Source organism: Astatotilapia calliptera, chromosome 15, assembly GCF_964374335.1.
Source record: "Astatotilapia calliptera chromosome 15, fAstCal68.1, whole genome shotgun sequence".
Lineage (NCBI taxonomy): Eukaryota > Metazoa > Chordata > Actinopteri > Cichliformes > Cichlidae > Astatotilapia > Astatotilapia calliptera.
This window is the reverse complement of record NC_137436.1, coordinates 26,955,374-26,981,881: the sequence shown is the minus strand read 5'-3', so window position 1 is coordinate 26,981,881 and position 26,508 is coordinate 26,955,374. Positions and strand designations below refer to the sequence as shown.

At 41.5% G+C, this 26,508-nt stretch overlaps 2 long non-coding RNA genes across 2 annotated transcripts; both read right to left on the bottom strand.

Moving 5' to 3' along the window:
* Positions 1 to 1,616: 1,616 nt before the first annotated feature.
* On the bottom strand, positions 1,617 to 23,887 carry LOC145420342 (uncharacterized). The gene is made up of 5 exons (XR_013901642.1): positions 23,680 to 23,887; positions 13,521 to 13,612; positions 3,541 to 3,697; positions 3,057 to 3,114; positions 1,617 to 2,131 (listed from the first exon to the last, which is right to left on the bottom strand). It is a non-coding gene; the product is annotated as an uncharacterized LOC145420342 (long non-coding RNA).
* Positions 7,696 to 8,182, bottom strand: LOC145420343 (uncharacterized). Its single transcript, XR_013901644.1, has 2 exons — positions 8,092 to 8,182; positions 7,696 to 7,771 (listed from the first exon to the last, which is right to left on the bottom strand). It is a non-coding gene; the product is annotated as an uncharacterized LOC145420343 (long non-coding RNA).
* Positions 23,888 to 26,508: the final 2,621 nt, after the last annotated feature.

The following is a 26,508-nucleotide window of genomic DNA, read 5'->3' as shown; positions in this document are numbered from 1 at the left end:
CCACAGGACAAGACTCAGCAGTCCATCTGCATCTTAAGGATAAAGGACACTCTTTCGAGGATGCCAATGTTCACATTTTGGACAGAGAGGACAGATGGTTTGAAAGAGGAGTGAAAGAAGCCATCTATGTCCACTGTGAGCGACCATCTTTGAACAGAGGCGGGGGTTTACGACACCAACTCTCTGCCATCTATAATCCAGTTTTGAGATCCCTTCCCAGACGCCTTAACGCCCACTCACATCCTGGGCCATCTGACCTCAGGAATTCGCATGATAAGGTGGGGCCAGGTTTCACAGTGAACATACCCGAAACTCTGGCTGATTGGGACCCACGCCCAGTTTCCCACCTTGGCTCAGGCGATTAGAGGATCATCAGGGGGTCCTTTTGTCCTTCTGTGGGGGGTCACTCCCACTAGGTTTATATCTGGGACTCTCCGCCATTTGACCTTAGAACTGAAGAAGCTTCTCGGATGAGAGGTGAAACGTCTTCAAGCAACTTAAAGAAGTCCAGACGCTTTTCTTTGCAAGCTCCTTTGACTACGATGACCTGGATGACTGAGAACCTTCACAGACATTCATATTCAGTATTGGTCCTTTTATATTATAACCACGTATCCACCCAGGCTCATGGTGGGGCAGGGCTCTGTCCTGGGATGCTTGAGTACAAGGTAATGTAGACCCTGACCAGGTATCCAGAATTGTTTTCAATATTTGGTTCAAAAACATGAGTGACAACAAAAATCCAACTAGGATTCTTGCATATGATGAATGAAGTCTGTCTTTGACTGTATTGTCCAGCTGATCCATCAAACCCCCAGCAGGTGAACCTTATTCATGACATAATACTGCAACAATGTAAAAAATGAAACAGCAACAGTCTAAATGTAAAGTGCATTCTAAAGTCCTCTTCAATAAATCATATGCAAAGAGTCATTCAGGACTGTAAAACGTGAACTACAGAACCCAGAGTCTTCATCATTAAATCTCTGGTTGCTTCATTTTTCTATCCTATATCAGACACTTTAAGGTTAGGTTAGGTAAACTTGCATTCTCATGGTGAGGCAAAGTGCTTTATGTGTGTGTGTGCGTGTCATGAACGGCTATAAAAGGCCTATAATTAAAGAACAAAGCGGGGTTTGAGTTCGAGTTGCGGCAGACTGTCACTACTTGTAAATGGAACGCAGCCTTCCTACGGCGGACAGCTAATAACAGGAATCGGACGCGGTCCACCCAAGTCCACAGCAACCACCATAGCAACCGCCTAGCATGACCTTAAAAACATATTCTGTCTTCATAACTATCAAACACATGAAATGATTTGCAAAGTGTGAAAGTGTTACAGCTGCAGAGAGCTATGACGGTATCTTTGGAAGCTGTTTACATAGCTAATAATATACGATGTAACCATGGAGACAGTCAGTCACGTGAGCTAGCGGTGCATGTTTACTACAGTAAATAAGATGATTGCGTGCACAGCGTCCACACGCTGCAGAGGGTAAAGACATTACTTCAATATTGTTTTATATTGATATATATTTGCCTTCTGTTGACCATCACCTCAGGTTCACCATTACAGTTTCAGATTACAGATGCACACTGTCTAAATATGAACACATTCAAAAACTCATGTCTCAGAAATAAGCACAGCTGTTCATGTTTGTCATTAGAGTTTTATTTGTAAGAAAATTATGAGCTTCATATTGTGCATTAAATAAAAGAACATTTCACAACTCTGAGTCAACAGAAACAGGTAACAGAAATGTCTCTAATGTGTACAGTGTAGTGTAAGCATTAAAAGATCATAAAGGCAACACTAACATTTATGTGAAACTAATTGTAATAAAAAATGAGCAGGTGCTTTATAGATGTAAAAGAAAGAATCTGAAAACAACAGTTTTTTGGTCTAAGTGATCAAAGTAGAAAACAGAACTGATGTTCAAGAACAAACCGTAGCTGCACTAATATTACACATCTCCATTGTTGTGGTGAACAGACATGTTGCTTTTAAAACCACATGCAGTGTGTGACCATGACTGTTCACTGAGACCATGAACGCCACTTCGCTGAAGCCTTCGCCTTCTTCTTCTTCTTCTAAATTGGAAGCAGAAGGAGCACGAGCTGCTTTGATCTACTGAAAGGAAAAAGCAGAACATCTGAGCTGAAACCAGTCAGCTGAAATCATTAAGACAGGAACAAATTCAATGCAGTGGCTCAGGTGGCTTAGCCTGTTACAACTGTTGATACAAGCTAAATACGGTTAACACACAGTGTCAGGGAGCTCCAGTGTGGGAACTAGTGGCTTTAGGTTTGTAGTCATTTAACTTTCATCCATTCATTCATTTAATTCAGGAGGAAGAAATGTCAGGTGGGTGCAGGCTGGTTACATGCATTTGGTCCCATTCTGTCTTTAACTAAATGACTTGGTTCGCTTTATGGCTGGGCTGTATGTGGGGTTATATCATGTTATTTGGGCAGGAGTACCTGTCCCCTGTTAGACTTAGAAAGTTTCTCCAGAGTTTCTAACTCTTATAGCACATCTGTGGCTGACAGCTTTTTGGTGGCTCTGGTTGTGAGTGTGTAAATAGCCCCACTAGTTCTTTTGGGTTGCAGTTAACTTGGGAGGAAGAGGTAGGTCTGCCATGACTAGATGAATAACAATTATCTGGGATACATAAATTTCATAATGCATGCATATATCTATAAACCTGGCCTGAGGGCTGCCATTTTTTACATTCAGTTATTTCTTTGTTGAATCTAAATAATGAATGTGTTACAGTTAAACTGACACTGATCAGTGTAAATGGCTCATTGGGACACAGAAACCTTTAAATTAAACCCTATCACCTGATATCGAGTGTCAAACAATATCAAAGCTGTAAAAGCTGTTTACAGTCAGAATTTATAAAACTATGATTGTAAATAAATTCAAACAAGTGAGCTTTTCTCTTTGTGCTGAATATCAACACTGTGATTTCTTAGACTGTAAGCTTTACTTTAGCACAACCATTTGTAGAAGCCGTCACTCCAAATGTCTTTTGATAACAAGAAAAAAATACCTTTTCAGTCCACGGCCTGAAGTTCTTCTCTGACATCTTCTGCAATCGGCTTTGTCTGCTGGTTTGAAGACAATAAACCACAAAAAAGATGATTTAGTCACTTTGTCTGCGTCATGCAGCTCGAATGTGTCGTGTAATGATGTTGAATAGCCGTCGTTATCCCTCTGCTGTGTCAGTAGGATTGTACTGTACAGCATCTCATTGATATGTGAGGAATGCTAATGTAACACGATAACAGACTTACATCATTAAAACATAAAGTGCAGGAGATATTTAGATATTTTTATATTTATATTACATTTTATAGCTGACGGATATTACTAAATAGATAGAATTTACTAAATAGCTGGATGAACATGAAAAATATGTCTATAATAACAAATGACCATGAGAGCCAGTAGAATTAATTCAACTGGACACTCAAAAGATGTCCTTAAATGCTCTTTAAGTGGCAGAACAGATGAACAAACAGTTAATTGCTTACTTGAGATTAAATCTGCTCGCTACTTTGAAAACAGCTTCTAACTGGTTCCTCCTTTAACAGGATGACGGCTCAGGGGTAAGGCCATCATGCAATCCAGCAACCTTTATGGTTCTGCTTTGATTCACCAGGAACTATTAGGGAAACCTTCCAGCGCCTCCTGTGAAAGACACAGGCATAAACACACAAACATTTATTAACATGTTCCACAGTGTTCCAGTTTAATTTTCTCATCCTGTGGACAACAACGTACATGGATGCAGGTTTATTGTTAACTTTTGTAAGGTTTATTTAGTGAACATATCCAGCTGCAGCTCAACTGTGATCCTGAACTGGATAAGCACTTAAGAAAATGTGTCAATAAATGGACAAACATCAACTTACTATATTTGTCCAAACAGACGGGACCAATAATGCTTCACTGAGTTAGAGACTTTAATGTCTCTTCTATGTAAGAATGTCTCGTGCTGATATACCTGCAAACTTGACAACAAAGGTTTTTCAGACTACATGTAGCTGTCCTCTATGTCAGCTAACACATTTACATTCATGTCACACTTATTTCTGCTTTCCCATTTTATCATTATTACTTACATTTTGATTAGATACCTTGAGTTTGTAAATGATCAGATTACATAATTGGAATACAATGTATCCAATTCAGGGTTGCGGGAGGATGAAGCCTGTTAGGTATTTTAGTACCATGGGAGCATTTACTGGATATTGTTTTATAGTGACATTATGCAGGAAAACTCTGTCATCCAATAAGGCCCCTTTGTTTTAGTTATTTTTCTCTTTGACCCAAGAATTGATGTGTGAGAATCACAGGCTGGTACAAGGTTGAAATACCACAGAGATCACTCCCTCAGCTACATTAGTTTCTTAATCTTTTAGACGCCTGTTGAAGGCCAAATGGTTTGTTCCAGATTTCACTAATGAAAGAACTCTTCGTTTTGTGCCTTGAAAATATGTCGCTGAGATAATCACAATTGTAGCTGAACTGATACACTACACAAAGGATGCTTCTTCACCCAAGGGCAGGAAGACGCTGCCTTATCTTGTTCTGTACTGGTTTAAACTGATAAATCTGCTGTCTCATGAATTTTACCCTCTATATAAACTGTTGTACTTGTGAATAAAGTTGAGTCACTTTGGGAAGACAATCTAAAGCAGTCTCTGTTTTCTTGTTCTCCCAAGCTGCTCCCGAGCTCGTACTAACACGCTGAATGGCATGCTTGAATATTACTTGAGAATATATTTGACTGTGTTACAGACTAAGGGACATTCTCTGCTGATAGGTGAAGGTACATTCTCTGCTGATAGACGTCCACGCCTCGAAGGAAGTCGATCCACGGATTAGGCCCTGGAAACCGTTTCCTTCAATTTTGGTGTCAGAAGTGGGATCCTGACGAAGGTAGGCACTCGTCTTTTATTTTATAAGACTGTGTTATGCCTTTCTCAGTGATCCACATAGAAACGGGATACGCTGACGAGGCCTTCTTCAGTGGCCCACATAGTAACAAGTGGGATACGCTGAGGAGCCTTCGTTAGTGGCCCACATAGAAACACAGGAAGTTGCCTGTTGTTTTGTAAATAAAAGCAGAAAGGACACAGGAAGTTGCCTGCTGTCATAAACTAAGAAGTTGCTCACCAGCAGAAAGGACACAGGAAGTTGCCTGGGGTCATAAAACGAGAAGTTGCTCCTTAAAAAGTGAGAAGTTGCTCACTAAAAAGATAAAATTGCTAGCAAAAAAAATCAAGTAACCTCAGGTGTGCCACAGCAAAAATAAAAACTAACTTAAATCCTTCAAGCGTCTAAACCCCTCTGGAAATCACTGACCATGGGTCAGAATAATTCAAAGACCTTAGACGGGTCCGATAAAAAATCAAAATTAACTGTAAAACCGAAAAAAATAAAATATAAAATCACAAATAGCGGCTCAGTACGACTCCCACTTCCGGTTACGTTTAACCCACGCTCGCGAATCAATGAAGACTTGAATGATTACGTATCCAGAACATGCGGAAGTGCTTACGTGACTGATTTCGTCTCGAACTGAAGAACTATAACTTTAATGCATCCTAATGTATTTCCGGAGCCCTATCCGAACGATTATCGCCAGAAAACAGGTCAGTAGAAATGTTAAATACTATTTGTGATAAGGAAAGTAGGCTGATTAAAAAGTCCTGTAAAAAATATATGATAGAATGTCGTGATGTGACCAATCGCATGCTACCACTATGGAAAAAAGGACCCGAGCCAGACGTAAATGCTTTAAATCAAGCCAGTGTAGGCTCTAGTAAATCCACTGCAGAAAAAACTAGCCTTATATGCCCATCCGTTCAACCTACGGCTCCGCCGCCTTATGATGAAAAGACAGAATTAATAGCTGCTGCGGCGGCTGCACGTCATCAGCGCGTATATCCTGATATAACAGCAGAATCCCAAAAGAGTGAGGAAGGCACTGAAATGACACCTAAATCAGAAGAAGATGACTGGTTTAACCTAGATCAAAGACAGGAACGAGAATACACTGAACGAGAAAGAGAGTTACAGGAACATAAAAAGCAAACAAAACAGTTAATGGCAGAGTGTGAGGAAATCATGAAAGATCCTTTAACTGAACGTACGGAAGCTGAACTGCAGGAAGCCGTTTCCGTCATAGATAATCATGTTCAGCGCCACACTAGAGTAGCGAATGGTTTGACTGTGCCAAAAGCAATAACTAACACCAGAAATTTAATAAGGAACTACTTAAAGCAGAAAAAAGAGGAAAAAACTCAAGAGGGCCCCCACAAAAACACCCGTTATAAAGAAAAGCAGGGATCACAATTTAATGACGTGAGCACCTACCTCCCGTTCATGATAATAGGGGACATGTGTTGCATTCAACCCCCTAAAATTTCAGAGTTAGCAGCAACCATTAAAGAACTTGCCGATCCTCTAAAAAATCCTACAGCCTTTGTTTCTGGATTACAGAGAAGTACCAGATACCACCACTTGGGTGGGCCTGACTATAGATATATATTATGTCAACGAATTCCAGGTGTGACTGAATCTCAGCTTATTGAAGAAGTAGAGGAACTAGACCCTAAAAATGACCAAGCAGCCAACACAACCTCGTTTTTGTGGATAAACGATGACAAAATCACAGCCTTTTTTCAAAATCTAAAGAAATTTCTGCTCACAATGTCTAGAGATAAAATTGATTTAAATGCAGTAACCATGTGTAAGCAAAAGCCAGATGAATCCATTCTAGTTTTTATGAAACGTTTCACACACTGCTGGACTAATGAGGCATGCATGCCTGAAGGAGGAAATGATCAGATTTTCATAACAACATTCTTAAACAATATTCATCCAGAATGTTCACAACTATTGAAGCTGACTGCCACTGATAATCTCTATGACATGAAAATAAAGAACTTTATCACACTTGTCAAAACAAAAGCTAGTGCAGATCTTTTCCCCAACAGCACGAAGGCTAAAAGTGTTAAGATGATGTTGAATTTTGATGTTGAAGGCTCAGAGGAAAGTGAAAAAATGATGTATGCAGGGGCCCCGTCCCCTGAACAAGCGCAGCAGGGAGATTTCAGAAGGAGAGATAGGAGTGGAGACGTATGTTTTTATTGTGGAAAAATAGGACACTGGAGGAGGGAATGCAAATCAGCAGCACATAGGTCTCAACCACAAAACACAGGACCAGCTCCTGCCACTAGGCGTCAGCAGAGCTCTTACAGACAAGGTAACTGGCAACGCAGACAGGAATCACATCAAAATAATGGCCCCTTTGCACTTAGGGAGCAACCTTATAATCCACATTTTAATCCCCACCCATATGATAACGAAAGACTGGACCGACAATAGGGAGGCCCAGGTGAAGATGAGGGACAGTGTGAAGCACTACACACGATGGTGCATTTGCAATTGTCCCGTAACACAGAAAGCTTGCCCATGTTAGATATAGAGATAGGTGAAAAGACTTATTCCTTTTTAGTTGACAGTGGAGCCACTAAAAGTTCACTGTCTGGAAAATTCTATAGTGGGTGCACTGGACATGTGTGTGCTTAATAGACTGGCAAATTACAGCAGGATTTTCCTATCCTCGGTCAGAAGGCACAGGTGACTTATATGATGAAAGAGAGGGTCCACAGCAATGATAATTAGGGTTCTTTTAATCCAAACATCTCCAGAAGTGAATTCGTGTGAGTATATGTATATGTGTGTGTGGTTCTGTAAAATAACAGAAATTACAATTAGCAAACAATTAAAGTCAACCAAACTGGTCTAAATAATACAGAAAGGGTTGAACAGAAATGACTAAACACCACCCCCTGGTGGACACAAATGGGCTGCTGCACAGGGATAGACTCCATCTTTACTTTGGGCAGCTCAGTTCACAAGGGTAGCGCCATTTTGGTCAAATCAGCGTGAATATACAGTGTCTCGTGGCTACACGAACAGCTGGAAAACTCTACTAAGCATCACCCAATGTACATAGCTAAGTATATGATAAGTTACAACCATAGAACAAACAAATACAAGGCACTTACTTATCATTCACGCACACGCACTACACATGTTCAGTACAACAGCCCAGCTCCACCAGCGCTATCAAGGTGGACCAGCGCAAACACAAACAAGGGATGGGAGGAATGTACCATCTTAGCATTGGTTAGAGGGGGTCCGTGGAACAGTCTATATACACAAATCACAGGGGTTTTCTACAGTGGGCCTGTTTCCTGTGTGTGCATCAACACCATGGGAATAAACGGAACTCTAGTGCAATGCCCCAAAACTCATTCTCTAAAAACACGCTGGGGCCCAAAACCAGACGAAATTACATATCATCCATTCATAATTATTCCAAACTCGCCTGTGAATCTATTAGGCAGAGATTTAATGGCAAAAATGAACTTGTGTATTTCATTTAACACAAAGGGTGAAATGTTTGCAGATACTGATAACAGCTATGTTTTCTCTGCCCTATGCACCGACACCATGGAGAAGGAACAGCCTCTGTGTCAGCTGGACGCCTCAGCGGAGAATGAACTCAATATCCATCTGACTGGTATCCCACGTCACACTCTGTGTCAAAAACATGTGCAAACACCGTTACCAGGTAGCCCCATGCCTGGAAGCCACATATTTGTTTCTCTCACACTGTTCAACAACATGATAACTGCTCACACCAGTGAAGGCCGAACAGTGGTTTTGTCACATAACTCAGACATAGGCTATGACATTACTGCACCATGTCGACACACAGATCTAACCTACCCCATACACTGTACTATCTCTGCTGTCACATTGCCAGCTGAATATCAAAACATGACATTATGGTCAAGAGGTGAGAATGATGTAGGATTTATTGACTGTACACCTTATCATGCTCAGCTGAAAAACAACAAGCCGGTATATGTCAAGCAATATCCCATTTCCGCTGAAAAAGCCGCAGCCTTAGACATCATCATAGGAGATTTATTGACAGTTGGAGTAATAAAGCCCACAGTATCTCCATATAACACTCCTGTCAATCCTGTGCCAAAGCCTAACAAACCTGGCGTATGGCGTTTCACACAAGACTTAAGGCAAATTAATGCAGTCATTATGCCTCTACCTCCTCTTGTCCCAGATGTTCCCAGCATACTGACAGGTATTCCAGCAACAGCTACACATTTTACTGTGGTGGATTTGTGCTCCGCCTTTTTCTCAGTACCTGTGCATGAGGACACACAGCCGATATTTGCTTTTACACATAGAGATAAGCAGTACACATGGACTCGCTTACCCCAAGGCATGGTAGACAGCCCTGCGGCTTTCTCAATGGTGGTACGTGCTACCCTGGACGGCTTCACTCCTCCAGAGGGCTGTACTCTGATCAAGTATGTAGATGATCTCCTCCTCTGTGCTGAAAGTGAAAAACTATGTCAAACTGCTACACACATGCTACTCCAGCACCTCCAACAGACTGGCCACAAAGCATCAGCAAAGAAAATGCAGTACTGTCAGACTTCTGTTCAATATTTGGGATTTACACTGTCTCACGGACAACGTTCCATGACTACAGACAGGGTCAAAGCTGTGACCTCTGTCCCTAAGCCCACTACACAGAAGGAAATGCTGTCTTTCCTAGGCATGGTGAACTATTGCAGACAGTGGATACCAGACTGTTCTTTTCATGACCACATTCTGCGTGAATGCTGCAAAAAAGACAAGCCTCCTCGAATACTGTGGTCCACAGAAATGACTGCCTCTTTCAATGCATTACAGGGAGCGCTGACCTCCGCCCCTTGTTTGGGTCTGCCTGACTACCACTTACCGTTCCACCTGTACGTCACAGAGAACGGCACAACCTGCGCAGGTGTATTGGCCCAAGAGCATGGCTGTGGCTACCGTGCAGTAGCCTTGTACTCAAAGGTGCTGCCAGCAGTAGTTCAGGGGATGCCGGCCTGCCTGAGAGCAGTAGCAGCTTGCTCTATCATGATAAGGGACTGCGAGAAGCTCACACTCTCACATGACACTATTCTACACACCAATCACCAGGTCACGACCATTCTAGCAAACATAACTACACAACACATGACCGCACAACGTCGCTCAGGTTATGAAGCTAAACTGACTTAAACAGCAAATCTCACTATAAAAGCAAGCAGCACACCTAATTCGCCAGCACACTTACTGATTTGTATGCTGTGTTCCTCTGACCGACAGGATGGTTCAGACGACCCTGACGATCATGATTGTATGACACGTATACAGGAATCCACAGCACCACGCCCAGACTTAGAGCAGACACCAATCCCAGACTCAGTCATTGTTTATGTGGACGGGTCCTGTTCAAGGCCGAATGACAACTCATTTCTTTGTGGCTATTCGGTGGTGACATTGCCTGACATCATACTAGAGGCTCACTCATTACCATTTCACTCAGCACAAAAAGCAGAGCTCATGGCTTTAATACGCGCCTGTGAGCTCCATGTGGATAAGCGGGTAACAATTTACACTGATAGCCGTTATGCATTCGGTGTGGTGCATGACTTTGGCACATTGTGGAGACAAAGAGGATTTAGATCTGCTGATGGAAAATCGATCGCTAATTCTGACCTTGTTCAAAGACTTTTGCAGGCTATACAGCTGCCATCGGCAATTGCAGTTGTTAAAATGAAGGGGCACAGCACGGCTGACACAGACGAAGCAGTGGGACATGCTCTTGCAGACGTAACCGCGAAAGCAGCTGCTGCCTCACAGCAACCACCCAGAAAGGAAGTATTATCTTTGCCTTTACAGCTGCCACTTGTCACACTCCCAGACTATTTAGAAGCAAATGTTGACCTAAAATTCATACAAGAGCAGGCCTCTGCCTTAGATTACACTTACTGGGAAAGTAATGATTGTACCTTAGATAACAGAGACGGCTTATACAAAAACCTTGAGGGTTTGATTGCCCTCCCATCTTCACTACTGCCAATCCTTGTCCGCCATTTTCACGGTGTGAGTCATGTCGGACAAAGAGGGGTAATAGGAGCAATAAAATCAAGATTTGTAATCGAGAAAACATCACACGCAGTAAAACGCATATTAGCAACCTGTCTAACATGTGCACGAACTAATGTAGGTAGCTCAAAAGCAAAACATCAGCATTTACCACAACCAGATTTCCCATTTCATACATTACAAATTGATTTTACACACATGCCAGCACAAGGAAGCATCAAGTACTTATTGGTAATAGTGGACCAATTTAGTAAATGGGTAGAAGCTTACCCAACATCAAAAGAAACTGCAGAAGTAATCTGTCAAAAGTTGTGCAATGAAATAATACCCAGATTTGGAATACCTCACCAAATTAACAGTGATAGAGGACCTTCATTCACATCAGAAGTAATTCAAAAGAAATATCATGTGCCATACCATCCTCAGAGTTCAGGAGTTGTAGAAAGAATGAATAGGACCATAAAAAATCGCCTGACTAAAGCAATGATAGAAACAGGAATGACCTGGATCAAACTACTTCCTCAAATCCTCTGCGAGATTAGAATGAGTCCATCCGCAGCAACCAAATTATCTCCATTTGAAATAATCATGGGAAGACCGTTTCCAACACCATGGTCAGCCTCCAGAGGGGCACCGCTATTGGAAGGGGACATAGACACTGCATTGTCTGACTATGTTCATAACCTGGTAGAAACACTGAATAATAACTATCAGAAAGTTTGTCTCTCTCAGCCTCTCCCTTACATAGATCCAACCCATCCGTGGAAACCAGGAGATGCGGTGTTGGTAAAGTCGCTAAAACCAAGGGCACTCGGGGAGGCCACGTGTTCCAGCCCCCAGACTGTACTTGCAGTGACGAGAACCAGCATCCTAACAGACGGACAACCTCAGTGGATTCATGCCAGTAGGGTTAAGACCAGCCCCACCAAACCACCTAAGGCGTCGGATCAAGTAGATGACGACTCAGGCGAGCCAACGCCCGGATCCAATCCACCTACACACACACAATCACTGATTAACACACAACGCCTGAAAGAGCCAAGACTCAGAAAGCCCTTTGATCCCCCGCCTGAACAACAACAAGGTACTCGAACATCCAGCAGGAACAGAAAGCCTAGAGTACCACACAATGTCTAACCTGATAAAGATAGACTCGTTTCATCCTGATAATGGAGAAAATGAAATGCCCATTGTCATCACACGACGCTTATACGGTGTCTCTCGAACCTGGGACCAGGCCAGGAGACGACTAAAGAACTGTCTTTTTTATATATTTAGGTTATTAATCATATCTACTGCATTAACCTTAGGATTTTTATTTACTATTTCGTATTGTAAAGTGCAACCCTGTTCACATTTCTGCAAGCCAAATTTTCAATGATAACCAATATAGCTACCAGTACAGCTACTTCAATGTATTTGCAATTAGCACAAATTGATCCTGAGGATGTGCCAGATGTTACCAATGATGTTCCTGATGTGTATATTGAACATTAGGTTGTGAACTATTACATTTTATGATTTGCTTTTTATATTATGTTATTACATTTGTGATTTTTCCTTTCTATTTGAGTTATTATTTTTAAAAATAATAAAAGAGGGGAACTGTTAGGTATTTTAGTACCATGGGAGCATTTACTGGATATTGTTTTATAGTGACATTATGCAGGAAAACTCTGTCATCCAATAAGGCCCCTTTGTTTTAGTTATTTTTCTCTTTGACCCAAGAATTGATGTGTGAGAATCACAGGCTGGTACAAGGTTGAAATACCACAGAGATCACTCCCTCAGCTACATTAGTTTCTTAATCTTTTAGACGCCTGTTGAAGGCCAAATGGTTTGTTCCAGATTTCACTAATGAAAGAACTCTTCGTTTTGTGCCTTGAAAATATGTCGCTGAGATAATCACAATTGTAGCTGAACTGATACACTACACAAAGGATGCTTCTTCACCCAAGGGCAGGAAGACGCTGCCTTATCTTGTTCTGTACTGGTTTAAACTGATAAATCTGCTGTCTCATGAATTTTACCCTCTATATAAACTGTTGTACTTGTGAATAAAGTTGAGTCACTTTGGGAAGACAATCTAAAGCAGTCTCTGTTTTCTTGTTCTCCCAAGCTGCTCCCGAGCTCGTACTAACACGCTGAATGGCATGCTTGAATATTACTTGAGAATATATTTGACTGTGTTACAGACTAAGGGACATTCTCTGCTGATAGACGTCCACGCCTCGAAGGAAGTCGATCCACGGATTAGGCCCTGGAAACCGTTTCCTTCAAAGCCTATCCCAGCTGATACAGGACAAAGACAGGCTGCCAGTTTATTGCAGGGCTAACACGATATGTGTAACAGAAAATCCACTTAAATGTTTGATATTTCTTATAATAATCAGAACTATGACTATTATTTAAAGGTTTCTTTATAAATACATTTTGATTTTTTATAACCTCTAAAATATAAACCTGAGCTGTTTCAGATTCTGACCTCTGACCTCACTGCAGCTCCCTCTTGGAAGTACGTCTGCTTCTTGTCTACCCCCAGTGTTGACCGCCTGCCCTTGATATCACGTACTGTACCTGAGGAACAAAAAAGGACAAACACTTGCCTTCGTTTAAGAAGTACATTCATACAGAGGTAATCTATGGAAACACACTAGTTCAACCTTTGGGAGAAATCAGTTCCTGTGAAACATTTCTGTATATGAACATCATGTGGAGAATGAATGAAATGAGTTCTTCAGGTGACTCAGCAGTCCCACACTGACAAATGAAATCTAGTTAAACTATTAAGCATATTTGCTCTTCTGAAATCTGTGTTAAACAACAACAAACATAAATTAGTAACAAAAATACAGCTGAGTAGAGGCTTTACAAACCACCAGCAGCCATAATGCTAAATTTTAATCTTCAAATGTTTCTGAGCCGTCTTCAACCTGCTTTTAACACATTAAAGTCCCACAGTCAATGCAGCCTGACTCAATCCTAGATGTTCAGCACACAGAGAGACACAGAGGTTTTAATCTTTTAATATTTTAACTTTATGCATCAAGCAAAAATTTAATTATATGCAACATTCTCTGACTTGAATAAATTAGTTTAACATTGAAACCTATTTTCTGCACATTCCAGCACATAAAATAAAATATTTTTTGTGTTAACACTTCACTCTTTCAAATAGATGCAAGTAAAACACAGCAGAAAATAAATAAAGTCAAAGACTCAGCGGTCCTGTTGCTCTATTTTCACCTGTAAAGCAGGACTGGGTAGGCGGAGGTTTACCCTGGTGCAGGTGTGCCGCGGTCAGTTGAAGAATCCGCGAGATTCTCTGTGAGTTTCCCATTACGTCGTTGCGCACTCGGTGCTTGCTTGGAAGTTTAGGGGTTTTTTTTCCTTGTAAAAAGTTTTCTTCCCACGCACAACGGACGCTAATGTTTTTGTCACTTTTTATGGAATCAAACTCAAAGTAAGGTCAGTACTTCCACGCTTTAAACGCTGCACGCTCATACTCTCTCCCACAATCAATATGTGATCCATTGTTGATCTGCACACAGCTGTTGTCACTAACGGCGCACTCGCTTAGTCACTGTCATGAGACATTCTCGCAAAAAAATCACGGTTTTAGTAACGCAGTAACGCAGCGTTCCTACGGGAAAGTAACGGTAATCTAATTACCGATTTTACAATAGTAATCCCTTACTTTACTCGTTACTTGAAAAAAGGAATCAGATTACGCGTTACAAGTAACGCGTTACTGCCCATCTCTGTTCAGCACACAGAAAGACACAGAGGTGCCGTTTAAAGTTTAGTGTTAACCTGAGTCACTGATCATTTGCAGTATTACAGAGTCTGGCAGTCTTTGCATGATGTCCACGTCACTGTAAGTTTCTAGCTAACTCTCAGGTGTGACAGGTGTGCCAGCAGGAAAGAGTAATAATAGCCTGCATCCTGAGGTTTGTCATCCAGGATTAAATTTACAGTGGCTTTGTTCACACAGCTAGGATTGTATTTTACACTGACCCTGGGTCAGTATAAGTATCATACAGTTTAAACGAAGCACTGAAACTTGCACATATTTATTATAGATGCACTGAAGCTAATCGAGATATTTGCTGTCAATCTGTGGCTGCGATTAATCACTTTACTGAAAACTTTATTAACTAGTAACTTCATCAGTCATGACAGAAGCTAATATTTCTGTGCTAACATCGTAACAGCTTTACTCCAATATAAGCTAACGTTTACACCGTAACTTTAAGCTAGCACCATAAAGACGGTAAAACACGTAATAATATCTACAAATGCATCTTAAAGCTGTTATATTAGCACTCTGTGTATTACTAAGATAACCACATTAACATTACTGACACTCGCTGACTTTTAATAGTGATTCTATAAATGCTGTCCGTTTAAATGGTCTTACCTGTACACACTGCATTAGGGCTGGGCCATATTATACCGTTCACGGTAATACCGGTATAATGTTAGGCAACGATAGGAAAATGAAATATCGCAATAGAATATGAGTAAAACACGCATGCGCAGTGCCTTTGTTTTCATACGCACATGGCCGATTGTTGAGTGAAACAGATGAACCAGAACTGGTTTGTAAAAATGGTGCAACTTCAGTGATGTGGAACTGGTTTGGTGTTTGTCCGTCAGATACACAACAAAGCACATTTTTTTGCAGAACATGCAAGCGGCCGTCGTTATTGTCGTATTTGTCGGACTAAGATGCTCTTAAATCTGGGAGTAATCTGGGTCCTAAACTCCGTACGCTTCAGGTCAAACGAACACTGCAGCATCACTGAGAGTTAAAAACTGTCTAAATTCTTTCATCTTTAATAAAACGATCAGCATTGCTGCTTTACCAGGTGTAACTATAAAGTTTAACTTCCAGGCATCCATGAAAACAAAATTTATTACATTTAACGGAGTTAGAAGTTAGCAGGAAGCTAGCGGAAGTTAGCTTGCTAGTTTCGCTAGTTACCTAAGCATGATATAGCATGTTCTGACTGAGAAATTTCTGAAAAAATTCAAACGTACAGCTCTGCTATCACTTCCAACATAAATGAAGACAGGAAACTAAACAGCAGTGACGTTTGTAGGGTTACTGTAGTTGGGCTAGCTGGTATATAATGATGTGCTACGTGATCGCTAGCGACACAGCTATGTTAACATAATATAAACAGTGAAGCTGGAGGACGAACGCTAACACTTTTCCACTTATAAAAGTTAATGTGAAGGTTCCTCATAGTTAGAAACAAATGCAAGCGCACGGCAGGATGCTGTAAACGGACCAAACTTCAGTCAGGAGAACAACTGAGATAATCCATCCACAATACAAGGTTAGTCATTCATATTCTGCAACAACATGGGAATAGAGCAGCTGCCAGAGAATTCAACATTAATGAATCAATGGTACAGAAGTGGAGGAAGCAAGAAGAATGAGTTTAATAAAGTTTGATTTATCTGACTGCTTTGTTTCGCTTAATGTGCCTTATAATCCCGTGCACCTTATGGTCCGAAAAATGCGTACTGCACACTGCAGTTTAATGTTGCAAAGCACCTCTTTTTAACTTCAGTGGATATTATACATGGTTATGCTCAGGATATGTCAGCCCATTTCTACTGGAAATGCCTTTTGGTTAAACTTTCAGCAAGGAATTTGCATTTGCACTGTTACATTTTTATAAAGCTTTAATGTACATAAAAACCAGCTTCTTGTTTAAGTGAAAATAAATGGAAGGTTGTCTTTTTGCGCTAGTAATGTTGTGGAGTTGTATTTTGTCTCGCATCAACTATATCGTCAGTTATATCGTTATCGCAAATTTTCAAATATATATCGTGATAAATTTTTTTGGCCATATCGCCCTGCTCTACACTGCATATCCACTGGATTCCAGCCAGAGTGGATTCTGGAGTCTTCCACGCTCCTGTTAGTGATCCTCCATCTGGATGGATGAGAACAACCTTCTGAACAATCTAGCAGGAGATGGCCCATATCTATGGGACTGATTTGTGCTAATAACGCCCATTGTATGGACTGATAACAGCCGAAGCGGGTGAATAAAGTCACCCAGTAGCTAGCTGTGCCATTACCCAGCATACATCACTCCCTCCGTAAATGCAATAAACGATAAAAAAGTATCGTTCTACCTGTTTTTCAGGTAGTTGTTTACATTATATAATTTATTGTGTTCTGTATACGTCACTACAATGTGATTTGGAAAATGTCTAAATATACCGACAACAGGCACTTCCGCGGCAATCTCTTCAATCGGAAGACCCCTCACGTCAATTCCCAACGCGAGAGGGGTACCCTGCGCTTCCATAAGTGAAGCAGAGGGAGCCTGACCATGCGTCACACGTTTGACGAGTTGGGAGTGAGAACGTGTTGCTCAGTCACACGGACCCTGACCGTTTGGCGAGTGGTTCCTAGACGAAGCCCGTGGTCACCCGTTGACTGCTGCCATCATCTGCAGGAACACTACACAAAGAAGAACTGGAAATGGTGGATGCCTTTTTGTATTCATTTATACAACAGGAGCGATATGTTAACGTTGCTTTATTAATCAGTGCATATGTATATGAGACCTGGACCCTGGTTAGGCTTTAAAGACACAAGGAAACAGCATTATTAATAATTAATAGTACAAATACATGGAAACATTTCACAATAATCATTAATATAAGCAGAGCCGCTTCAGAGATTACAGATTTGATTATGTAACATATTGTCTTTGCATTTAAGATCAGTGAAAGTTTTCATTTGTTTCATAAATTAGGCATTAATAAAAGATTCTGATTCTGATGTCAAAGGGCTCCAGATCTGTGAAGTGTCACAGATGACAACCACATGATGTTTCAGTAACTTACAGTCGCCATAAAGCATGCCATGGTTTCGATGCTACTGCTGAACCGTCAGTCTGATTGTGTGTGGCAGTTGCAGGTTACATTGGTTAGCTCACCCAGAACATTCACACAGTGCAAACTTCACAGGCAGTCGGGAGCGAACACTCCGAAATCGCTCATCCTGATGCTTTTACTTTGAAGGGGAACATCCTCTGTTTCCGGTTTGTGTCCAGTGGCGGAGCGGAGGGGTGGCTTACTGGGCTTAAGCCCGGGTTGTTTTTTCAGAAGCCCGGGGTCTTTTGGAGTGTAATTTTTTCATAGTTAGATGCCTGGCTGACAACTGTATAAAACAAAAAACTACACATAACATTCGAAGCACATAGTTCACACTGTGGGAATTTACAACTGTGCGTAAATCCCCCCTAATATTGGTATGATCCGAGCTCAGGCACGAAGCAGGGCGGGGCAGCTGCTGCCTGCGAGTGAGCTAGGCAGACAGAGGAGAACTGAAGTTCAACCAGGTACCAAAGCAAACCATTCGTACGTATAAATAATGTAAATATGACGGTGTATCACAAAAGATTCAAGTCAAGTCAAGTCAAGTTTATTTATAAAGCACATTTAAAAACAACCGAGGCTGACCAAAGTGCTGTACAATAAAATACAAATATAAAATACAATAAAACACAAGTACATAAAACACCTCACTGATAAAACAATAAATTAAAACAATAAGTTAAACCTTGCTAAAAGCCAATGAGAAGAGGTGAGTTTTAAGAGCAGTTTTAAAAGTTCCAAGGCTTGTGGAGAATCTGATGTGAGGAGGTAAACTGTTCCACAGTCTGGGTGCATTTTAAAATCAATCCTAAAAGCAACTGGGAGCCAGTGGAGAGAGCAGAGGACCGGAGTGATGTGGTCTCTCTTTTTGGAGCCGGTCAGCATGCGAGCAGCAGCGTTCTGCACCAGTTGAAGGCGATGCAGGCAGGAACGATCTAAACCAGCATAAAGGGAGTTACAGTAGTCCAGCCGTGAAGTAATAAAAGCATGGGCCACCCTTTCTAGATCGTTCCTGGACAGGTAGGACTTGACTTTAGCTAAAATCCGTAGATGATAAAAAGATCCCTTGACTACGGAGCTGATTTGTTTATCAAATTTAAAAGCACTGTCAAAAGTAACACCGAGGCTCTTAATGGAGGAAGTACATTCGGAAGTTAGGGGTCCCATAAAATCAAAGGAAAGGTCGGGGTCTTTAGGAAGCCCAAACACAATGACTTCAGTTTTACTTTCATTTAGATGTAGAAAATTAAGAGCCATCCAAGTCTTAATGTCAGACAAACAGGAGAATAACGGCTGCAGAGAGTCCTTACAGTCTAACCTCAGAGGGAGGTAGATCTGAATGTCATCAGCAAAGGTGTGGAAGGACACATTATGTTTGCGCAGCACATCGCCCAGAGGGAGCAAATACAGATTGATATCAAACTGATCACTTGACCCATATTACATTACTCGCTCTTCAAGTGAATCAACAAATGGCGAAATGAAAAGCCGAACAACAACAATGCTGTTTCTTTAGAGTCTTAGCTTACATGTGTGTTTATTTCATATTTTCAGTTGTTACCCTCCACGGCTAAATAAATCAGTTTCAGTAATGCACTGATATACAAGAATGGACATAAGGAGCTTCTTTCAAAGAAAAAACTCTGGTAGTATTTTATATATTATGCTTTGTATGTTGTTCAGTATATTTCTATGCAAAACAAGAGGAATTTCAATAAACAGCAGTATATTCACAGTTTAAACCAGATATTTACCTACACTTTATGGAAAACACAAGAACATTTTTTTACTGTATAACATCAATTTAGAGTAAACTTGTTTTGTTTTGGATAAATAAATATTGAAATATCTTTTGAATTAGTTAAATGTCAGAATAAAGAGAGACAGAGCTGTCTATTTTTATCACTTTCATCAAATTTAGGAGTACATATACACTAAGTTTATTGTTAATTAATAAGAAAACTCCAGACGATTCCATTCTGAGCTGAAGAATCTTCTGATTGGTTCGTAGAGTCCATGTGAGTAAATTGGTGGCACAGCTGTGGATGCATATAAGGCAAAACACAGAGCCTGTTTCTGTGACATGGGAAAATCAAGAGATGTCAACAAAACACCAGGAAAAGAATTGTGGAGCTCCATAAGTGTGGCTCAATTTTGAATACAATTTGGTGCCATTTACAATGAAGAAATACAGATAGTTTCTCTCTTTACTCTTAAAGTTAACAAATATGTTTTTTATATTTATCAATCTAAAAAAATAAACATTTAGTCTGATTTGATGTTACAATTAAAAAAGTGTTTGTGTTTTGATCTGAAGAGTGTGTAAATATCTGGTTTCAACTGTATATTTGATGATTGTCAGCACAAAGAGAGAGAGAGGGGAACAGAGAGGGAACAAGAGCAGGTGAGACACACATGTTAGTCAAATGGTTGTTTACCAAAAGTATCACCGTATAATAGGTACTCGTGTATCTTGTACCTAGTGTTTCTTTTTAGGTTTGTTATTTTTCAAGTTATATATTTATTAAGTTATGCAGGCTTGTTTGCACAAAAAGGCTAAATAATTATATAAACCTTTCTGAGTCTGTACTTTGGTAGAAATAAAAAATAAGTGTAGTGCAGGTCTATGATGATTTTCAGTGCTACTATCATCTAGTTTTGATTCTGGTTCTGTCTTGGTTAAGCCCTAAGTAGTCCTGATTTTGAACTGTTGTAGTCCTGTTTTAATTCTGGATCAGTTCTGGGTCGGTTGAATTGGGGTTTAGTCCTCGTGTCTTGATACAGCCCTGATTTTGTTCTGCCTTGCTGCTTAATTAAAAGCACCCCCCCCAAAAAAAATAAAAATAAAAAATCCCACATGCATACTACCCTTTAGGGCTAAGCCCCGGGTGTTTCAAATGTCTGGCTCCGCCTCTGTTTGTGTCACACTATTAAAGTCTCGCTGACAAGTCATCACATGTTGCCTTAGCAACCAGTGGTTACCAAGGTCAGCCCTGACCTCAAACAGCCAACCAGAGCTGAACCAGGAAGTCTACGAGCCAGTGATGCTTTTTTTTTTTGGGTTGTATGGAAGCCCCAAACGCAATTTCATTGTTCTTGACAATGACAATAAAAAAATAAATACTATGCTGCTGCAGGGTGAAGGTCCAGCACAGATGGGTGGAGTGATGGTGCATTCAACTTCAGGTGGTGCAGTTACAGACAAACGGGCAAATCTCAGGAGTTAGTCAGTTAGTCTGACACCTGTCAGTCAGAAATGTGGGAGGAGCTTATGACTGAATATTAACAGGTTTGCACAGGTAACACGAACCCGTTACTGTAAGAAGACAGGCACATTAAAACTTTAGTTTGTGGCAAAGACACCATTTTGGTTTTGTGTCATTTTAATCAGATGTGTCTGCAGCTCCGGCTCTCTTGCCTTTCCATACAGTCTGACCTCTGTCCTTTTAGTGACGGTATAGGTGAGTCCTGACAGTGGAGGTGTGTCTCCTCTTGGTTCTGTGTGGATCGTTGAGGCTGGACCAGCACTTTCACCTTTGACGTCCAGCAACAATAAAAACGTAACAGTGAGGCAGTCAGCCTGCTTCCAGCCTCTGATGTGGAGTGATTTGGATCGGCTCAGCATTGATGCTGGACGCCATCACCATTTATCGGAGTCATTCAGAGTCTGCAGAGTGTTCTGTGTGCTGACGGCAGCAGTCTTTGAAGAAGAGGAGCAGCAGTTTGACGTTTCAGTCTGAGCTGCAAACTTCAGGTTCCTGACAGCTCAGCGATGAAAGGTTGTGTTTGAGCATCGTGGTGATGTCGCTATAAGGACAGCGAGCAGCTCGTCTTCCTCTCCGTCTCCGAGTTGTGCCATTAAAATTTGTTCATTCTAATGCATCAGCTGAACTCTGGCTGAACTGAGCTGTCACCGCTTTAAAGGCATGTCTGATCAAACAGGAAGTCAGCTACGGCAAAGGCTGATGCAGAGAGAAAACCAACGAGAGCATCCATATTTAATCTGATGAAGACAAGGGAGGAGGAGGAGGACAACAATGACTTTAGTGCTGTGATAAACAAACCTGAGCTCCAATCAAGTCTCAGACATCACATCTGATCCAACATCTGCTCTGATTATCTGCAGGAACTGCTGGATCTCATGACCTTTGACCTCACAGAGAGCACACGGGGGAGCTTAAATGTGTCTGCAGCGAAGCGCTCATCTCTGATTAAAGCTCAGTGGCCTGGTGACGTTTCACACCTGTGAGTGTTAATAAAGGTGAGTCTGGGTCGTCAGCAGAAGTGACGAGATTACCGACATTCAGGACTGAAGTAGAAGTACAGATACTAGTATTTCAAATACTGTAATAGTGTGGATGCTTAAAGCATCCACACTATTCCTTAAATTTGAAATGAATGGGAAACTTCTGCAATTCTGCTAAAATTTGCTTGTTTTTGAAACTTAACTACTTCCTCATATTTTCACGTAGAACAACCATTCAAACTTTAAAATGTTCTCAAATTATTGGGCTATTCAGGTATAAATCATCCATCCATCCATCCATTCGCTTCCGCTTATCCTTTTCAGGGTCGCGGGGGGCGCTGGAGCCTATCCCAGCTGTCATAGGGCGAAAGGCGCTTTTTCAAATCTTTTACCGTTTTACTTTTATGCCTCTTAATGTTTTGAGTTGCAAAATTGTGATTTTTCACAAAATACATGCATTGTTATGGTTGCTACAGTGGGGCAAAAAAGTATTTAGTCAGCCACCGATTGTGCAAGTTCCCCCCACTTAAAATGATGACAGAGGTCAGTAATTTGCACCAGAGGTACACTTCAACTGTGAGAGACAGAATGTGAAAAAAAAAATCCATGAATCCACATGGTAGGATTTGTAAAGAATTTATTCGTAAATCAGGGTGGAAAATAAGTATTTGGTCAATAACAAAAATACAACTCAATACTTTGTAACATAACCTTTGTTGGCAATAACAGAGGTCAAACGTTTACTATAGGTCTTTACCAGGTTTGCACACACAGTAGCTGGTATTTTGGCCCATTCCTCCATGCAGATCTTCTCGAGAGCAGTGATGTTTTGGGGCTGTCGCCGATCAACACGGACTTTCAACTCCCGCCACAGATTTTCTATGGGGTTGAGGTCTGGAGACTGGCTAGGCCACTCCAGGACTTTCAAATGCTTCTTACGGAGCCACTCCTTTGTTGCCCGGGCAGTGTATTTTGGATCATTGTCATGTTGGAAGACCCAGCCTCGTTTCATCTTCAAAGTTCTCACTGATGGAAGGAGGTTTTGGCTCAAAATCTCACGATACATGGCCCCATTCATTCTGTCCTTAACACGGATCAGTTGTCCTGTCCCCTTGGCAGAAAAACAGCCCCATAGCATGATGTTTCCACCCCCATGCTTCACAGTAGGTATGGTGTTCTTGGGATGCAACTCAGTATTCTTCTTCCTCCAAACACGACGAGTTGAGTTTATACCAAAGAGTTCTACTTTGGTTTCATCTGACCACATGACATTCTCCCAATCCTCTGCTGTATCATCCATGTGCTCTCTGGCAAACTTCAGACGGGCCTGGACATGCACTGGCTTCAGCAGCGGAACATGTCTGGCACTGCGGGATTTGATTCCCTGCCATTGTAGTGTGTTACTGATGGTGACCTTTGTTACTTTGGTCCCAGCTCTCTGCAGGTCATTCACCAGGTCCCCCCGTGTGGTTCTGGGATCTTTGCTCACCGTTCTCATGATCATTTTGACCCCACGGGATGAGATCTTGCGTGGAGCCCCAGATCGCGGGAGATTATCAGTGGTCTTGTATGTCTTCCATTTTCTGATGATTGCTCCCACAGTTGATTTTTTCACACCAAGCTGCTTGCCTATTGTAGATTCACTCTTCCCAGTCTGGTGCAGGTCTACAATACTTTTCCTGGTGTCCTTCGAAAGCTCTTTGGTCTTGGCCATGGCGGGGTTTGGAGTCTGACTGTTTGAGGCTGTGGACAGGTGTCTTTTATACAGATGATGAGTTCAAACAGGTGCCATTCATACAGGTAACGAGTGGGGGACAGGAAAGCTTCTTACAGAAGACGTTACAGGTCTGTGAGAGCCAGAGATTTTCCTTGTTTGAGGTGACCAAATACTTATTTTCCACCCTAATTTACGAATAAATTCTTTACAAATCCTACCATGTGAATTCATGGATTTTTTTTCACATTCTGTCTCTCACAGTTGAAGTGTACCTCTGGTGCAAATTACTGACCTCTGTCATCATTTTAAGTGGGGGAACTTGCACAATCGGTGGCTGACTAAATACTTTTTTGCCCCACTGTATGCTCTTGGCTTCCAGTGTGCCACTGAAGGTTTTGCAGTCTTCTCTTCATGTCCGAACAACTTCTTGCTACTTGCTCAATTTTCACTCAACTTCCACAAATTATACATCAAAACGTAGGTATTTTTGCTGGCTTTCTGAAAATGTCACTATCATTGTTGTGGGATTCATAGAATTTTGGAAAATCTCCTCAGACCAACACAAAGTCGGAAAACTCTCCATAGAAGTCAATGGAGAGTTTGTTCAAAATCACCGCTTGATTTCTGTAATGAGAGGCAATCGTCATATCTCCTTAACGAAGCAAAGTTAAGACATGAGGCTTGTCCCAGTATATCTTCAGACACTCCTGACGCTCACAATTCAAGAATTTCTTTCTCACCTATTACCGTTCTGAAATGAGTTAGACTTGTTTGAGGGTAGGAAATTCGTCCTTCGCTCAGATTTCTTCAGATTTCAAACTCTGGAAATGAACCACTTTTTTTCTCTCGTCATAACTTTTTGTTGGATTTCCACAGAGACCTGAAAATTTCCATGACTGTTCACCAAATCCTGCTGTCTCTTACGGTGCAAGAATGATATCAATACTCCAAATAGATTTAGAGTTACAAAGCGTTGTTTGAGGGCAGGTCAAGGCAGTTTTTGCTTCGCTCTACTCAGTTATGGTGCATTACAAGTCAAATATCTTTAATAATTCATAATTTAATGATAAATTGTTAACACTTGACGATTCCCCCATCTCTTCTGAACAAAACGGTGTAAGAATGACCGTTCTAGCCCCTACGGTTAGGAAATTATGGTCATTTGTTTGAGGGAAGTCCTCACTATGAGAAATAGACTGCAAAAATCCTGTGTCTCTGTGCTGCGTGTGTGCACCTGTTTTGGTGGGAAAAAGTACACAGCCTCTCTGATTGGTGGATTCAAATTCAGCAGCTCCCAGGCTGCTTGACTGACTAAGAAACTTGCTTCTCTCTCCCTGTGTGTGTGTGTGTGTGTGTGTGTGTGTGTGTGTGTGTGTGTGTGTGTGTGTGTGTGTGTGTGACAGAGAGAGAGAGAGAGAGAGAAAGCCTTTTTATGGGATGATCTCATTGTAAGATTCAAATTCAATATATCGTTAGCTTCATAGCATAAGTGCCTAAGTCATTGACTTAGTCAAATGACTTAGGCAATTATGCTATGAAGCTAACGATATTTAGACTGGTTGACTGAATTGGATCTTGTGTGTGTGTCTCTCTGTGCATGTGTGTTTCCATATGTGTACATATTTGTGATTGTGTGGCTGTTATATATTTTTTGGCCGATTTTTTTCATTTAACAAGTATATTTGAGGGACCCTTAGCATGTTCAGCATTTTTTCAGCTGTCCATTTTGCTTTTCCAATTTTTCTGTTTAAGTTATTACTAAAATGGTAAATGGCCTGTATTTATATAGCGCTTTACTAGTTCCTAAGGACCCCAAAGCGCTTTACATATCCAGTCATCCACCCATTCACACACACATTCACACACTGGTGATGGCAAGCTACATTGTAGCCACAGCCACCCTGGGGCGCACTGACAGAGGCGAGGCTGCCAGACACTGGCGCCACCGGGCTCTCTGACCACCACCAGTAGGCAACGGGTGAAGTGTCTTTCCCAAGGACACAACAACCGAGACTGTCCAAGCCGGGGCTCGAACCGGCAACCTTCCAATTACAAGGCGAACTCCCAACTCTTGAGCCACGATCGCCAATTGTGCTAAATCATAGCATTTCTGCTATTTTATAAGCATTTGTGCTAAATATAGTATTTCTGATTAATTATAGTTTTTCTACCAAATCATAGTACAGTATTTTTGCTTTTTATAGGATTTTTATAATATATATAATTTTATATAGGATATATAAACATGGGACCATGGTCGAGCTGGTGTAGGGAGAGGCTGCAGAAGACCCGGTGGAGGGCGGTTCGAAAGCTTATTCCGGGCGCAGGTCGAACAGGCGGCTACATACTCCTTGGCATCCCTAGTCATAGCAGGCCACCAGAAGTAACGTCGGAGGAACGAGCAGGTGCGGAGGACCCCAGGATGGCATGAAAAGCGGGCGGTGTGAGCCCACTGGAGAACCTGAGAGCGGACGGCTGAAGGAACGAAGAGGAGACCAGGTGGACCAGTGCCAGGATCCGGTTCGGTCTCCAGCGCCTCTTGGATGAGCCCCTCGATCTCCCAGGAGATGGCTCCAATTACGCAGGCGGCCGGGAGGACAG